The 17,414-nt window shown below is 40.9% G+C and overlaps 1 protein-coding gene across 1 annotated transcript in view; it reads left to right on the top strand.

Moving 5' to 3' along the window:
- Positions 1-5,318: 5,318 nt before the first annotated feature.
- LOC117532608 (neurocan core protein-like) overlaps positions 5,319-17,414 on the top strand; it is a 68,447-nt gene continuing 56,351 nt past the window's right edge. The window contains 1 exon segment of the mRNA XM_034195967.1: positions 5,319-5,682. The gene's annotated coding sequence lies outside the window, so the exon portion shown is untranslated.

Genomic DNA, 17,414 nt, shown 5'->3' with positions numbered 1-17,414 from the left:
CTGCTTGCATGTGAGTGAATGTGTGTTGGTCTGCATAAATTAGTGACTATATGAGCAGTGGATGGGCAATACATGCTGTACAAGTGTAATTTGAAGTTTAATCTCATAAATGTTGAATATAAATCCCGGTATAAACTTGTACTTCCTGCTGTGAAATATATTATATTTAGAAGTCAGAATATTTCTGTTCAGCCGTAGCTTTGCATTATTCTCTCAAATATCATACAGCTACAAACACACATAAAACAACACGATACACTGCTGTGAAATAAGATCATTGTCTGAGGGCATTATGGGCAACACATCTATAATAACCTTTAAGCATATTGCATTGTAGGCAGAAAACAGTATACAAAGAATGATAGCCTCTTTTATGCAGCTCTTCTGTCTATGTGCTTTGCTCTCGCTCTGAATTGACCCGTGATTGGCCAGATCTCCCATCACAGGGGAGCATTTCTGAATCTTGAAAGCAGAGCCATGATGAGTATCACTTGAATAACAATATGGTGAGAGGATATTATGGAGTTTGCCAAAGATATGTTGTCTACCCTCGCTTTAAAGCTGCAGTAATTGTTTTCTGGCTACATGGGAGAAGTGAGAATCTGTTACAGTTTTTCTCGGTTGCTAACACACTAAAATTCTACATAAAGCACAATTATTTTAACTGACACTCAAAAAGCAAAATATCGGCTCAAATCTCCAAAACCCTAAACACGTTTTCAGCTTTTCACACAATTTGAAAATCAACATGGCACTTTTTGCAAACCACTGCACACGTTTCTCCACGTAAGACACAGGAATCTGACATAAAGTCACGTGTTAGCAGGTTTAAAACATTGATATTCAAAATGCCTCACACCAATGATCAAGAAACACGTTCCACCTGACCAAACACCTGGTAGCATCATTGTTGGCTCATCAATCAGGATGTTAGCACTATAAAAAGACCACAGGTGAGTACTTTCTTACAGCAACAATGGAAGCCAACATGGAAGCAAGAGCAAGAGGAAGGGCTGGGCTGAGTGAGAGGAGGAGGAAGAGGTGGGGTGAGAGTGAGAGGAGGAAGAATGAGAGGTAGAGCTGGAGGGAGAGGACGTGGACAAAGAAGAATACTCATGATATATCAGTGCTTATATCTGTTGGGTGAAACGTATTTACTTCATTACTGTAATTGAATTGTTGGCATGTTGCATACTATAACTGTACAAACATCCTGCACAATGCACTGTGGTAAACTTACTTTTATGCAACACACACACTGACCAACCACTACATCTTTGTTGTTTATCTGAAGGACTGAGAAACAAAGAGGTGGAAGGCTAAGGGTTTTCTATGAGGCGCAGGAAGCAGCAGTTACAAACTGGGTTTTGGCAAACAATGGCAAACACACTTAGAGAGATCTGAAGCATCGTAACTATGTGCTGAGATGCATGTTGCACAATGTTATCTTTGAATAAAATGTGATTTCTTTCAACAACTCATTTGTATTTCTTCCTTTACTGTATTTCTGTAAACTCAAGCAATCTTTCTTTGCAGAAACCTCTATGTACAGAGCATAGCCCATAACAGGTGAAAGTGCTTTAGATTATGCTCAGCAGTGTGTAGTTGGGTGGTCAAACCATCTAGTGTTATGAATGAAGTTATATTTGGTGCTAAAGTTTGCATTTGGTCAGTGTTTATGTAGTTTTGAGTGCAGTTCTTCATTTAGCAGGATAAATGAGGTGTTTTGCACTTTGGGTGTGTGGTTTTGTGAATTGTGTTTAGTGTTCTGAGAAACTGAGCAATTTAAAAGAAAATGTGTTTTAGCAATCGAGAAAAACTGTAACACTGACACGTAATTACATTGCAAAGTAGTAATGTTGACAACATTATATATATTCCTAAAACCTCCCAAAATGTACACAAAACAATCATCATACACATGCAGCAGTATTTCTAAACTCAGAAAGTGGAGACACACCTGCATAAATATGAAATGAGACGGGGGGGCGGGTAAACAAGGTCGACTGTACAGGGAAAGACTTGTTATAATTCAGCCGGAAATTGATTCCCTGGAATTGAAGCTGAGGGCAGATTGTCTTTCCACTGTGGCACTGATCTGTTTCCAGTCCACAGAGGTATGGGAGTTTTCCAATAACAAGTATTGATCCAGTCCATTACTGTTATTGAACGGTGTAGCCTTACAGTTTGTGGTCTCATGACAAATATTACTAAGATTGATGGAAGTTGTCTCTTTCTCTGTTCTCGCCGCAGAACTGACAATGAAATACAAATATGAATAAGTGCACCTCTAGTTAACACCAAAGCTTTTCTTTCTGTCAGCACATAAATCTGCAGGATGGATGTGGCGTGCCGAGTGAATACATGAGACACTCTCTTTGTGACAACAAAGCAGGTGCCTGCAAAATATCTTCTAGGCAAATGTTTGTTCATTCAACCTAAATACTTCATCGTAATCTCTTGGTGTTTCATTATTTTCTTTGTAACACAGAATACATAAAAAGACATTCCAATAATCTCCTTTTCTGATGCAGAAATTCATATTTAAAAAAAGGCTGTTTGATGTCTCAGTGAACATATTTTAGTGATATTTAATCATAGTGTGTTATCAAAGTTGAAGTTGGGTTTGCCTAATAACCGTTTGTTCTTGGTTTAGGTTTTTGTTGGCATTAATAATAATAATAATAATAATAATAATAATAATAATACTAATAATACATGACACTTATATAGCGTTTTTCTAGGAACTCAAAGACGCTTTGACAGAGAGGGCTTTAAAAAACAATTACGTGTTTTATGAGACAGTTGGACAAAACACTGCATTCACAGGAACTTAGGATCAGAAAGAATATCAATCAATCAATCAATGTTTATTTATATAGCCCAATATCACAAATGTTACATTTGTCTCAGTGGACTTCACAGTTTGTACAGAATATCAGTATGACAATACGACATCCTCTGTCCTTAGATCCTCACATCGTACAAGGAAAAACTTCCGGAGAAAACCCACAGTTTAAAGGGAAAAATGGGAGAAACCTCAGGGAGAGCAACAGAGGACGGATCCCTCTCCCAGGACGGGCAGACGTGCAATAGATGCCGTGTGTAAATTGAAAAGATAATACATTTGCAACATAGGTAGTCCAAATGTTTGGAAATGCATGTGTGTATAATAGGAAGATGAATCCACGAGGATATCCATCCAGGACCTATGATCCAGGACCACAGCCACGACTCAAGATCCAGGGCTCGCGATCCAGGACACAGGACCGCAGGATCATCCATGACTCCGGATCCCGGCGTATATAGACACCAAAAAGAAAGACATTTGGGGAAGCTGGGTTAATCGGAACATGAGAGTACACAGGTATAGACAGAGAGAAGGAAGAAGTAAGATGTCCCCCGACAAACTAAACCTATATCAGCAAAACTAGGGGCTGAATCTAATCAGCCCTAACTATAAGCTTTATCAAAAAGGAAGGTCTTAAGCGCACTTTTAAAAACGGATAGGGTGTCTGCCGCCCGAACACAAACTGGAAGCTGATTCCACAAATGTGGAGCTTGATAAGAAAAGGCTCTGGCTCCCATTGTACTTTTAGAGACTCTAGGAACAACCAACAACCCTGCATTCTTGGAACGCAATGCCCTAGTAGGACAGTAGGGTATAATGAGATGGCGCCTGCCCATTAAGGGCTTTGTAGGCGAGAAGAAGAATTTTAAATTATATCCTGTGTTCTATAGGGAGCCAGTGTAAGGCAGCCAGAACAGGAGTAATGTGGTCCCTTTTCCTAACTCTGGTTAGTACACGAGCTGCAGCATTTTGAATCAGCTGAAGCGACTTGACTGACTTCTTGGTACACCCTGATAATAAGGAGTTACAATAATCCAGCCTTGAAGTAACAAATGCATGGACTAGTTTCTCTGCATCGCTTATTAATCGAATAGCGGCTAATAAGGTTTAACACTGATGCTTTGGTATTTGCTTCACAAGAAAACCCATTTACAATAAAAACTTTCTTTTTTTACAGACATGTTTGTTGACGTGGGCCCTCCTTGGCGCTGTGAAGGACGAACCAGGCAGTGGGGGATTTATCTAACTCTTACTGCGTCTCTGAACAGGAGGAGGGCCAGAACGAGATGAACAAGATCTAAACTGAATGTTTTACTGCAAAGGCCTCAGGAAACTGCTCCAGGGAGCTCTACTGCACAACACACCCCTGTGTGCACTATGAAATGGAAGTATTCCTAATGTCTTTTTGTATATATATATATATATTTCAAAATCCAGCCTGATAAGTACCTTTGGAAACTGGATACACTACAAATTGAAATAAAGTTGAACAACATTTGGGTTAGAATGGGGTTAAATGAAAGTCAAAACCAAAAGCTTTTTCAGTTGCCTGGCTTTGATTTGTATAATTTAAAGCGTCAACACTGATACATTTACAATTATAAACATGTTACCTTCATTCTTTTAAACCAACTCTCTACAAGTCCTCAAATAAACAGACAAAAGTGCTATTTTCATCAAATATTTCAGTTTTGAATTAATGTGATGACCATGATTAGTGGCTCTATTAGGACTCTAAAAAACAACTCCTGCCTCCATCACTCAAGGGAAAAGATGCATAATTCAAAACCATCTCGAGCGACAGACTGCAGAAGTACAGTTTGATGAGTGTGCTGCTCTTCTGCACTCTTTAGTTATCATTGAGAGGAATCGGTGTCTGGACCTGCAGCAGTCAGATGGCCAGAGCTGCCACCAGCAACAAACAAGCTCTTCTTCATAATGTGCTAATGAAGAAGACTGGTGGGTGTGTATTGACCCGGCTGCAGTGTAGAGATGTTGGCTGTTGCCAGGTTGTGAGCTGCGGCTGAGGCAGCTGTGTTTTCACATTGAATCCTGCTCAGCATCAGTCAAAATGTTATTCCTGCACACGTTAATTGGGTAGATACAGTATGCTCTTTATTTTGTTTATCTCATTAGAGCAGAAGGCCTGAGGGTTATATGTGATTACACAAGTTCAGTTGATTCACAGGAGCAGTGTATAACAGGGATGTGACATGAGGATATCAGGGGGTTTAGCTGATGGCCAGACTGTCATGGTAAGCTCATGGGTAAATTTGAATTTAATTTACAGGCACGGGATCAACCTTTGAGGTTTATGTAGGAATCGGATTATGGTCATAAAAGTACACCCCCCCCCCCCCCCCCCTCTCTCCTACACCCCCTCCCTCCCTGTGTCTCCCCCTCTTTGAATGGGGGTGCTGGAGCCGTCTGCCTGTCACCGCTTGCCTCTTTGTTCAAACTGATCTTGCTTCTCTCCCTCAGCGTTGATGCTGGTGAGGAGGGGGGTCGGAGGCAGCACCTTGCTGTGTGTGTGTATGTGTGTGTGTGTGTGTGCATATATTCCGATCTGGCAGATATCGGTGTGTGTGTGTGTGTGAGAGGAATGAACGGCGCATAGGCTGCAGCTCAGCGAGGCGAGGATAACGTTGGAGAAGGAGTGAAAAGTCCAAGTTGTGGAGCGCCGGTGCTCACACTCACCCGGTCTGGTCTGTTCCGCAAAGTGCTGTTTCTCCGTGTCTGCACCCTGTGGGAGCTTTGGGGAGCACCTGCACTGAGGAGAGCACATTCCTCAGGATTGCACAATTGGGACGCGTCTCGGTTTATCAGAAAAGGTAAGAATGAAGTAACGGAAATAATTCACTTCGCATGCATGGCTTTATGAAATCAATCATTTGGTCAGTGTGTGAAGTCACCGGGTGTTAGAAGCCGTCTGAGACCACTCAGCTGCTCGGATAGGATTTTAAGTCCGTGCATTTGTTGGTTGCGATATGCACAAAACACATTTTTTTCACATTGCCCATCCATCCATATCAAATTATTTGCATATGTTAGAGGTATTTATTATTTCCCGAGCACCAATCAACGCATTACCTCTCTCACGATTTGAGACGCACACAAATCGCACCCGTGTGGGATATCTTTAATTATTTACAGCTCATAGCTTTTAATATTGCTCTATATTTACGACCCATGTAGAGGCATGCATTCATCATAAATGCAGCTAGTAACCTTGTTGGTGTGTCCTTTACATGGTTTCCTCTCTGGAGAGCTCTTGTCTTCATAAGAACTTAAGAGCTTTAGATGCACATACATATTTTAAATCATCCTGTACAGATGATAAAATCAAAAGACAAGGGGGAGGGCGCCTTCTGTTGACTGATGCAATTGTGGAAGCAGATCTGAACACTTGAACAGGTGTTTGTGAAATCTATTATGTAAATCAGAGTCACTTGGTGAACAAACAACATGTGTTGAATAACTGCCAAATTCAGATCTTATGTTGGTCCACCTCCAGAGCTGTCACCTGGGCAGGACATCAAAGACCCTGTGAGGTATATCAACTGGATTATCAGTGATCACACAATACTTTATCTTTACATCAAAGTCTCTGCGCCTTGTAAACTAACTCTGGAAATACTCAAGTATGGTAAAATTAGTGATTACCTGCTGCCAACCATAGGAAAACATATTTGAAATTCTTGTATTAATGACTTTGTGCTCTGTAAACAAACTGTGGCATTCACACATCACAGTGAAGGAGGAGAACAGTTTGGGTCACCTTGACAAATGAGCTGTGTTGTCTGAGAATATAAGAGCCCCTGCAGCCAATAAATCCTATTCTGTGTAGGTTCAAAAGACTCCAAAGTCTTTTCTTCTTTGACTTGTTAGTACGGCAACCACCAGCTGTGTGTCAGGACGTGGTTAACAGGCAACGCCACACTTTCAGGGGTGCCCAACCTTTTTTGAACCGAGAGATACTTTTAAAGTTGCCAGTCTGCTAAGATCTACCAGTCCAAATAGAGAGGCATAGCCATTACTGACAGCCTACTGCCAGATAAATACACACTTCTACTTGTATAAAACTGACCTCTGTACGATTAATACTTCATAAAATACTGCAGATCCTTTATCTTACCTCTTTCTAATCTACACACATACAAGTATTTAACTGAAGTTACACAACAGTGTTGTTGATACAGAGTTGGAGTTTATTCACACGTCACATACTACAGTGGGTAATGTTTTCAAGAAACATTGAACAGTGCTGCCACATATGACACAGGGAAAAAAGAAAAGACACTGAACCCTTTCTTTGCCATTATATAAAAATAGTGTTGCTACAAAAGTATAAATTAGGCTTACTAATAAGACAACTCAGATCTGAAGCTACACAGGAATCTGCTGCCAAAGTGCAATAAAAAAGACAAAATTAATAGAATCAAACCCTTTTTTTGTTGTATTTTAGTAGATTATAAAAAGAAATGCCTTTAAAATAGGATGCAAGCAACACTAGTTTCTTAACCTGAATTGATAATAGACTATAATCAATTTAAACAGAACAGATCTACATTCTTACATTTTGTACAATAATTATAATGAATAAGTTCAAACAAACTAAAACTTACAGCTGATTAATAACGGCATCTAACTTTATTTTTGTATTATATCAAAAACCTGTTGAAATGCTACTGTTATTTTTACTGTCCCCAAAAAGCGCGTCGGCAGCCTCCAGGAATGCTTCTTTCACAACTTCACCGTCTTTGAAAGACTTCATGTGTTTCGCAAGAACGTGACTGACACGATAAGGTGCTATGGTAGCAGCCTTGCTCTTGTTGTTGGGCCTGGTGAAAATGGACTGCTGTGCATTTAGCTATCCTTTCAGGTCAGTGGCAGTTCTAGACCAATTTGACTGGGGGGGCCACTGGGGGGCCAGTTATTTTCTGAGGGGGGCACAATAAATGCCAGACGAAAAAGAGAACTAGACAGCATGAAGTAATTGCGCATAAGAAAACAATGCAATACAGTTATTGGTATTTGTTTCAGTACACTTATTTATTTCAGATAGATCTTACAGTTATTACTGTTAGCTTCAGCTTAAGTTATAGTGCAATGTTTGCACTAACACCATATTTATATAAAAATAAAGGCAATGAACAGTTACATCTCTACTTTACATAAGGGTGTCTGCACAATCTCACATTACAGAAACAAAATCCTGCGGTTTTTGGCAAACCGAGTACCAGAAAATATACATTTTAAAAAAATGTAATTTTTTTTTCATTGTTAGGGGGGCCACAGGTCAGTGTTGACACGGACAACGTCAGCGAACCAGTGTTGCCAACTCCATAGTAAGGAAATTAGCTATTGGCTGTCCGGAAAGTCGCCAGAAGTCGCTAAATGACGTCATCGCCTAATTTGCATATCATGTAATGGCGGCTGTAGGAGAGAGCATGGTAGAGGGGAGTACAAAAAACGTTCCCAACCCTTCAAGGATCAAATTCTGGACTTCTCCAGGAAAGCATCATGATGTTTAGCTTGTCACAGAGATGTTTAGCTTGTCACAGAGAGGCACACACACAGTGGACGAGGTGATTGAGTGACTGAGGCTGTGTGAGTCAAAGCAAAGCAAAGGCAGTTATTTATTATAGTGTGAAAGTGAGTGAAGAAACATTTACATTTTACATTTAAATCCCGCTCAAAACCAGGACGGCTTGGCAGTTGGCGCATGCGCAATTCATTTGCAGTCTCGACGCGGGGGAGTGTGGTTGTCTCCTCTCCTCTGCTCTGACTGCAGCATCAGCTCTGCTGCGGCCAGGCAACTGTCAGTCTGAGCGCCTGTGAGTACTATGGGAGGGAGGCGGGGCTCACGGCAGCACCCGCGGCTCGTTAACTGCAGAACAATACGTGAGTCTCCAAACACCAGAAAAGTCCCTAATAACACCATTATAAATCGCTAGATTAGTCGTTAGTCGCTTTTGACACAAATAAGTAGCCGGAGGGTTTGGAAAGCCGCCAAATGTAACGAGAAAATCGCCAAGTTGGCAACACTGCAGCGAACTAGTGCACTGCTCACTGCCCACCAGCCACGCCCCGACACATGGGGTCACGCCGGCCAATCACAAAGCTTTGATGCGTTCAAGTGCATTATTCTGGCACAGGAAGATTATGTTACAGGACATTAACGATAAAACAGAACATTGTTGTTCTATTTTTAGACACATCTCGCGATCGACTGGGAATCTCCCCGCGATCGACCGGTCGATCGCGATCGACTGGTTGGGCACCCCTGCTTTAGACCTACCCGAGCTGAGGAAATGTAGCCCGTGTGTGAGAGATAACAGAGCAGTAGTGCCTGTGGGATGAGCATGAGGAAACTAGTGAGGAATGAGGCTAAGAGGCCCATGCTGAAAGTTTACAGCATGCATTTTTCATTCTGTCCGGATGTGTGCATGTGTGTCTTTGAAAGTGCATCCATGAGCTCCGCACGCATACAGTACAGTAGAGATGTGTGTGTGACGACATTCACACGAGCCGAGGGATCAGAGAGCGGTGTTGTGGGGAAGGAAAATGTCCGATTCCTCGCTGTCTGTTGCTGCACACTTTGCACTTAATCAGTCTCAGTGTTGTTTATCATGTCTGACTCTGAGACGGCTGCAATTCCAGGAGTCACTATGCATCACTGGGAGATGGGAACAGGAAGTAATGTCTGATGCTTTTAGATACATGAAAGAAGCGGTAGATCCACAGAAAAAGAATTAGGAGGGTTTTAAGCCATTGTTCAAGCAAAGATGTCAAATGTTTCCTTGTTTCTCTCGGTAATTGTGAGGGTTTATAGCTTTTCTTTGTCTTTGTTGACAGTAAACTGAATTATTTTGCATTTAACTGGACAAATAGAACACAATATATCTCTATCTTCTAGCATTGTATCAACAAAACCAGTTCAATTAGGAGCAGCAACTGTTATGAACACATATCACAAGTTGCTGCTTTTCTATGCATTACATCATTGTAAGCTCAATGCTTTTCTGTTTTGGGTTGTATGTCGAACAAAACAAAAGGCTTTGAGACGTCACCTTGGGCTTTCGAAATCTGTGGCGGGCCTTCTTCACCATTTTATGACATTCTATAGACTGGGACGGAGAAAACAAACTGTTGTTCAGTTGATAATTAAAAAAGTTGTTAGTGATAGGGAATAAAGGGAGGAATGCAATAAGTGAGCAGTTTTGTCTCAAGTCTCGCAGATGGTGTATTTTGAAGAGAAACAAGATCATTCTCTGCCAGGGTTTTATATTATTCTCTGGTATAAAAGTGCCCACTCCAATATGTCACTCAGGTGATTATGGGGTCCATCCCCCTCTAATGCAGCGTTAATAGCTAACAAAATAGCGCCATAAAAATGCAAATCAGAACCGGCGCTCGCTTATACTGACGATCAAAATAAGCTTCACCTCTGAGTCAGCCAAAGGCTTGTTGCTTTATGGCTATACTGACCTGAAAATAAGTAGATTTGGTTTGGATCAGATGCTCATGATGTACAAAGCAGAACATGCATCATGCTCCTTTGTTCAGTTTTTACAAGCAGTCGTTTATAAACAGCAGATCCAACTGTGAACTAGACTGTGAACTAAAGTGGGGATTTTATGCTGTGTTTGAACTTTGTGATGCGTTAACAGCCAGAAGTGGAATTGGCTTTAGACTAACAATGACTTCACAGTGACTGGAGCTAAAACTGTTCACGTTTTCAGCACTGGACAGCTCCCAAATCTCAGAGCCCAACAGTCCCTCCTCAAACATTTGTCAAATAGAAAAATAACCCTGAATAGATGTGTTTTGAGTGGCTGGATAGAAACGCAATGGCTTCATCTCTCCCTGGAATATTGAAACCCGAGTGAATCCCCAGTCGACAAGACCCAAAAGGGATTGGGCAGACCCATCCATCAATCAACTCCAGTCTGTAGCCTGGGAGGGACTAAAGCAGCCCACCAGGCCAATCATTACAAGAGTAGATGAGACCACAGCTGAACAGCTCAGCCACACAAAGAGAAGGGTCCCTCTCTTTGTCTTTGGCCAGAGGCTCTCCTCTAAGGCAGTGACTGGTGCAAGACAAATGTTTGGCTTCGCAGTCGGCTAAGAAGAAGCTCTTTAAGGCTGAACCAAAGTTTGTATCCGCCTATGCAACTCAGAGAGGATTATAATGATTAATCACTTTCAAAGAGGTAGCTTATAGCGATTGCTGCTATTTTTTTTACATGTATTTGTTTCTCAACGTTCCACCGTTTAAAACATGAACACTCAATTTTCTTGAATGAGGACATGGTTTCTGCCGCTGTGGGCCACCTCGGTTTTAAACACTTGAAGGACAGAGTGTTTTTTGTCTTTCTTCACCTTGTTAATATTCCACAGACTCAGCATGGTATAAAAGCTGAGGATGTTTTTGTGGTCCCAGCACGATGCATAACTATTTTTTTGTCTATTATTTCATGTCATTTCACAGCTAAGCTTCTTCCTGACCACCTTCCCTGTGGAGGAAAATGTGGTTGTGCTGTGGTGGCCTGATCTAACAATCACGTGGTGTGTAATATGTGTGTGTGTGTGTGTGTGTGTGTGTGTGTGTGTGTGTGTGTGTGTTGTGTGTGTGTGTGTGTGTGTGTGTGTGTGTGTGTGTGTGTGTGTGTGTGTGTGTGTGTGTGTTGTGTGTGGTGTGTGTGTGTGTGTGGGCCTAGCATTACTTTACTTGTGGGGACCTAAATCTGTTTACATAGTCACGTGTGGGGACTCGCCTCCCTTATGGGGACAAAATGGAGGTCCCCATGAGGGGAATCATTAATTTTAGGGTGAAGACTTGGTCAGGGTTAGGATTAGGGTTAGGGTAAGGTTAAGGTTAAGGGTAAGGGTTAGGGTTAGGCATGTGTCAATGTAATGTCCCCTGAAGTGATGTATACATGGTGTGTGTGTGTGTGTGGTGTGTGTGTGTGTGTGTGTGTGTGTTGTGTGTGTGTGTGTGTGTATGTGTGTGTGTGTGTGTGTGTGTGTGTGTGTGTGTGTGTGTGTGTGTGTGTGTGTGGAGCCATAGACTAATATAGTTAATATGATAGCTGCATCTCCTGCACCTGATCCTTTATTGACTTTGTTACCAAGTGCTGACCTCAGGACCTTCACCTTTGACCTCTGGGTTTTTTACAACCCAGCTGCTAAGAGGCTACTTACGTATATATATAGATTAGACCTCTGGCTGTAAAATCAATATCCTGTTCAATATTGCTATTCACTTCAACAATTTACCTCAAATGTGCATGATCCTCATTGTCTTTAAATCTGCTTGAACAATAACTATGGATTCAGCATTTAAGCATCTTTCTGCACTTTTTGTTGTTTTGTTTTTCTCATCTTGACTGTTTTGGTTCATCAGCCTCCTGGCAGTTAAACAAACATGGCGACCAGCTGGTAAACATACAGTAGAGCAGTGTTAAAAAACAGAGCAAACAGCACAGTGGATATTTGACTGAAATATATTCTTATGTGTCGGCTGGATTTCCTCATCAACCTCTGTATGAAAACACATCTGCCTGACTAACGTATAATAGGCTGTAATAACCATAGCCCCAGGAGGCCAAACATTTAATTGGATTTTTGTCAGTATTTAGTAGATTTAAATGTACATTACTATGCAAAGTACTACTCATACATGTTTGATTTGTTTTATTTAAAAAAATCATTATCACCTAACATGTTTAAGTGATATGACAAACAACAACTAAAAATGTTGTATTAAAGTATTTTAATGTTTTAAATAAATTAATATTTGCTTTACATCAGTCTTTTTATTTGTCCTAGGCAGAACCATTCTGAATCAAATCACTCCAAGGCAAATACTTTACAATTCAAATAAAAATGGCCTTCTTTTTTACCATTTGTGGTAATGGTAAAGTCTTTCTATAAAAACATTATTCCTCTACCAGTGAGGAGGTTAATTGTTAACAAATCATTTGATGTCAGTGTTGTCAGTTGGCTTACATACATTGTATCTCATGTAGTGAAACCTACTCCTTTTGCACAATAACACGCGCACAATAGTGCCATAAAGTGGCTGAGAATAAAAAGGTGGAGAGAGAAAATGAGCATCATCCGCTGCAGGTCTGCTGAGTGTCGCTCCACAGCAGCCAGACAGGAAGTCAGAACAGGTGGATGTTATAAGAGCTGTCAATCTCTCACAGGTTTGCACTAATTGGTGATAAATGCATTAAACATCACATCGGTGTATTTCCCTTAGGTTACTGTGCACCAATGAATCATTAGTCAGGAGATTAGTCTCCTTCAGTCAGGGAATGTTTCCAAGTGTTTGGAAGCCGGCTATAGTTATCCCAATATTTAAAAGTGGAGACCCCATGTCTTCCTGTAACTACAGGCCAATTAGTATCCTTCCTACAGTGTCAAAGGTTGCTGAGAAACTTGTGTCTGAGCAAATCATTGACCATTTAAACACTAGTACATTTTCTCTGCATCCAATGCAATTTGGCTTTAGGGCAAAATACTCAACAGAGACCGCCAACTGTTTTTTCACAGAACAAATCAAATCAAAAATGGATAAAGGTGGTGTTGTAGGAGCTGTGTTTCTTGACCTAAAAAAGGCTTTTGATACTGTTAATCATAAAATACTCATATCTAAGCTTTCCAGTTTTAACCTTTCTTCACAAACACTTAGATGGTTAGAATCATATTTGTTTAACTGATCTCAGTATGTGAGAGTTCAAAATCATGAATCTGCTGACCTTCATCTTTCGACAGGGGTCCCACAAGGTTCAATCCTGGGACCATTACTATTTTCACTCTATATAAATGATTTACCATCTGTATGTCCTAACACAAGTGGCTAATGAACTGCCAAACACCATGGTTCATGTAACAACTTGGTTGGAACAATGCTGTTTGCAACTAAATATTTGTAAAACAGTATGCATCTTCTTCACCAAAACAAAGTCCTCTTGTGTTGCGCCAGATGTTTTTGTGTCAGGGGAGAGGCTGCAGGTGGTGTCACAATACAAATACCTTGGAGTCATGATTGATTCAACACTCAATTTCAAGGCTCAGGTTAAAAAAATATGTAATAGGGTCAAATTCAGTCTGTCGAATTTTAGGTTCACCAGAGATTACATGTCAATTGAGGCATCTCTGATGTACACACACTCTATGGTTCTCTCACACATCACCTACTGTTTAACTACCTGGTCACATGCCAGTACAACAACATTAAAACCACTGGAGTCATTGTACAAACAAACACTCAAAATACTGGACAAAAAATCTGTTTTTTCGCATCACTGCCCAATACTCCAAAAATACAACTTGCTAAACTGGGAAAACCTCATTAAACAAATGCTTGCCTTTTTTACAAGATTCTTACCTCACCTCCTCTTAGACAGTTTATTAACATACGCACAACTACAACTAGGGTAACAAGAGGTGCAGCGAGAGGAGATTGCATTATTCCACTCAGAAAAAGTTCTTTCAGTCAGTCTTCATTTTCTGTTAAAGCTGCTCAGCGATGGAACTCAATCCCACCTCCAATCAGAGACCAGACCACATTCACTTTATTTAAATCAAAACTCAAAATATTGTTAGTGAGGAATCAGCTCTGCCAACACTGACCCAATCTTCTGCTCCTTACAACCCACTGCCTGTGTTTTAACATGTTCTTTTGTTTTGTTTTATTTATTTTGTTTTAATGTTCTGTATTTTAAATTGTTTTATTTAAGTACCCCAGTAATGTCTGTTGCATGTTTTAAATGTATTGTATTTACTTGTTTAAAATGAAATGTGTTTTAGGTTGACTTTTAAAATCTGTCCAGGGACTACAGATGAAAAATAGACTCTTGGCTAACTCTGGCACGTTTACAGAAATGTTCATTAATGTGCACTGTCTCTGTTAAATAAATGAATAAATAAAAATAAAATAAATTAAAGTAAACAACAGGAACCCTGTAACTACCTACTTACAGGAACTACAAGCATTAGTCTCTTTTTCCACTTCACTTGTCGGTTGAGGAGAGTGATGTGAATTGCCTGCTCTCTGGGCCCTACTGCACAAACTTAGAGCCAAATCTAAAGTTGGCCTCTCCTTAGCAAGCTGGTTTAAATAACCTCTGTCTCCATGCCCAGTGAGATCAATGGTGTCTGTGTGAGAGGAAGGAGTGCGATCTCCAATCGCAGGGACCAGCTTTCCAGAGTCCTCTCTCCATCTGAAGCCAGCAGAGCTGCATGAGTCATTAGTTGCTTTGAGTGTGATTAGTCAGTGTGTGTGTGTGTGTGTGTGTGTGTGTGTGTGTGGTGTGTGTGTGTGTGTGTGTGTGTGTGTGTGTGTGTGTGCGTGTAAAAGTGTGCTTGAATGTAGCAGGAAGTAAATACCTGATTCCTTTCCTCTGAGAGTGTTTATTTTAACTTTTGTATGTATTAAGCAATTGATATTGATGTAGTTTGGTTTAAAATCTCTGTTATGGCCACTGCAACACATCATTGCTGTATTATTTATAATTGAGTAAGGAAAATTGTGTTTGTGTAAGTGCACATAATTTCTGCCAGGAATATATCAAGATGCAGCAACTCCTGCAAACAGCAAATGAAGGAGGGTTATGATGCTTCAGCTGATTCTCTGAAGAGCTCTCATCATAGCAGAGAAGTAATGTCACAACGGGGATAAAATGACCTTCCTTTCATTCCTCTTCCTCTCCCAGCTCACCACTTTGTCTGTCACTCATCCGGAGCTGTTATTCTGCCACTCTCTGGAGGTAATAGGTTTGAGAGACATGATTAAAGAAAAAGGGAGGGAGAGAAATCACATTTTCTGTCAGGACCCAGGAGCGGAACACAAGAGCCACACTTTGACTCCTTATGGCTAAAACTGGCTCCGTTTCCATCCCGAAGTCTAAGAGTACAGATTTATAAAAAGTCCTCAGCCTCTTTTATTTAGCACCTTGTATTTTTAGATATTAATTCAGCTGCTTACTCTTTTCATAGTGCCGTCGCCCAAGAAAGACGTCGGAACTTCCTGTAAAAATACAAAAGAAAACTTCATTTCCCAAAGGTGCAAAACGAGCTTGAGCTCTTTCTTTATGGTGGAGAACAATTTTATTTCAAATTTAGAGGCAGAAAGAAAAACATTATGGTTTCATTCTTTTTTTTATTTGAGTCTTTTATTGCTGCTGTAGGCTATATGGTTTGGGAAGACTCCAGCAACAGTTCCCAAAAGCCCTGGTATGTCCCGAAGTGAAAACATATTGTTTGAAAATACGAAAATGTAAAACCTTACCCAGGTATGTTTTTCTATCGTAAGCATGAAAGCAGGGTTATTTTTATAACAATTGACATTTGAATTCCAATGTTATCTAAAACAGCATGTTAGCTTGTTTGGAGTCTCTAAACTCTAAACCAGAACTACAAACATGGAGTTGGTATTAATTTGCCAGCCAGCCATAAAGTGAGGCTATAAAATGTGTCAGTAACAGTAGCAAAGTCACCTGTTGAAAGTGAACATCATTTAAATCCACTTGACCCATTGTTAAAGACTACTCTGACTTTTCAGGAAATCTCCCGCTGTTATCTTTGTAAAATGCATTATGGGGGTCAATTAACAAACTGTAATACAGGAAGCTTACTTCCCAGCTGCCAGTTTGTGTGTGTGTTTGTATTGGCGTGTGTGTTTTATAATGCATTTAGCCAATGTGTTTGTGCTCATGCTTTGTGAACATGATGCAGAGGGTGAAACTCACTGACCTACCTTGTGCATCGATCGGGTTAGTGCTGGGCTTTATAGGAGCTGCAACATTACAGTGGTGTGTGTGTGTGTGTGTGTGTGTGTCATTAATCAACATGGGACCCAACTTGGCCTGATTAAGGCCTTTGCAGTCTGTGAACAAGCACACACACACACACTTGCAACCACACGCACACACTCAGAGACTCACACACTTCAATGTAGCATGATAGAGGCATTGTCAGCATAAAGCTGTCGTGCTGTGCTCACAAATGTGATTTACCTCATAGCCTCAACAGCAGCTGACATGAGTTCTTCCACACTCTTCATGTTTTTTCCTTCAAGCAATTTTCCCACCAACGGCTGAACCGAAGGAGATTTGGGTCGAGGGGCCTCTCCTGTGTCATGATGAACATGAGGCCAGTGGGTCTCCTGCTTCAACAGATTGACAGCTTAGTGCTGAGCCGTGATGTAGGTCTGCCAACCTCCTCTGTTAGCCCTCTTTGGATCTCCGTCACTCCGCTCGTCCGCACTCACAATGAGCTAAGAATGCATCCTATTCAGACAACATCGTGAAAATGTGTCGGACGGACATCCACATTGATGTCCACTGAAGCATTTTAGAGACTTCTGGCTCTTTTCTCCTCAAGACACAGCTGTGCCTGTGAAAGTGAAGAGGGGGGGGGGGCGATTTAGAGGGAGGCGTTCAAGACATCTGATGTCTCGTCCTCAACAAAAGGAGGTGCTGGTTAGTATGCGGCTGGTGTCATTGCATAGCCAATGCACTGTATGTTGTAAATCCCCTCTGGTAACACT

The sequence above is a fragment of the Gymnodraco acuticeps genome, unplaced genomic scaffold (genome assembly GCF_902827175.1).
Source record: "Gymnodraco acuticeps unplaced genomic scaffold, fGymAcu1.1, whole genome shotgun sequence".
Lineage (NCBI taxonomy): Eukaryota > Metazoa > Chordata > Actinopteri > Perciformes > Bathydraconidae > Gymnodraco > Gymnodraco acuticeps.
The sequence above is the reverse complement of the archived record's forward strand: the minus strand, read 5'-3'. Positions and strand labels throughout refer to the sequence as shown.